We start from the raw sequence: 472 nt of genomic DNA on the forward strand, positions 1-472 counted from the left end.
CAAAGCACCCCAATACTGGCTACTCTCTTTATTAATCAGCTTGTACATATACTTATTATGAACTTATTCTGGATATATGGATGTCATTTATAGCGAAAAGAGAAACACTTTCCTTAGTCCAAGCTCTGGATTTTGATTTGTTCACATTTAAAAGTTTCTATTTCTTGTAAAGTTTTTGTGCTATTTTGGAAACTCTTAAGGGCAACATAAAATACTTCTTTTGGAATCTGTCCTCAGGTGCCTGAAAAACTTGAGTTATCCCTTTTTATAAAATTCTTTAACAGGCTGTGTATAGACACATACACAAGCATGATAACTAAGTCGACTGCTGAATCGTCTGAAGAGATAAGGTGTCAAAGGTTCTAATCTGCCAACTCAAGGCAAAGTAAAGCAAACCCTTTGCTGTTTGTTTTTTTTCGATCGCTCATGCAACTCTCTGCTTGCTGGCAGGCAGATACATGACCCGGCCAAA

Source organism: Rhamphochromis longiceps, linkage group LG12, assembly GCF_057381845.1.
Source record: "Rhamphochromis longiceps isolate RC_006_pf linkage group LG12, R_longiceps_female_GT1.1, whole genome shotgun sequence".
Taxonomy (NCBI): domain Eukaryota; kingdom Metazoa; phylum Chordata; class Actinopteri; order Cichliformes; family Cichlidae; genus Rhamphochromis; species Rhamphochromis longiceps.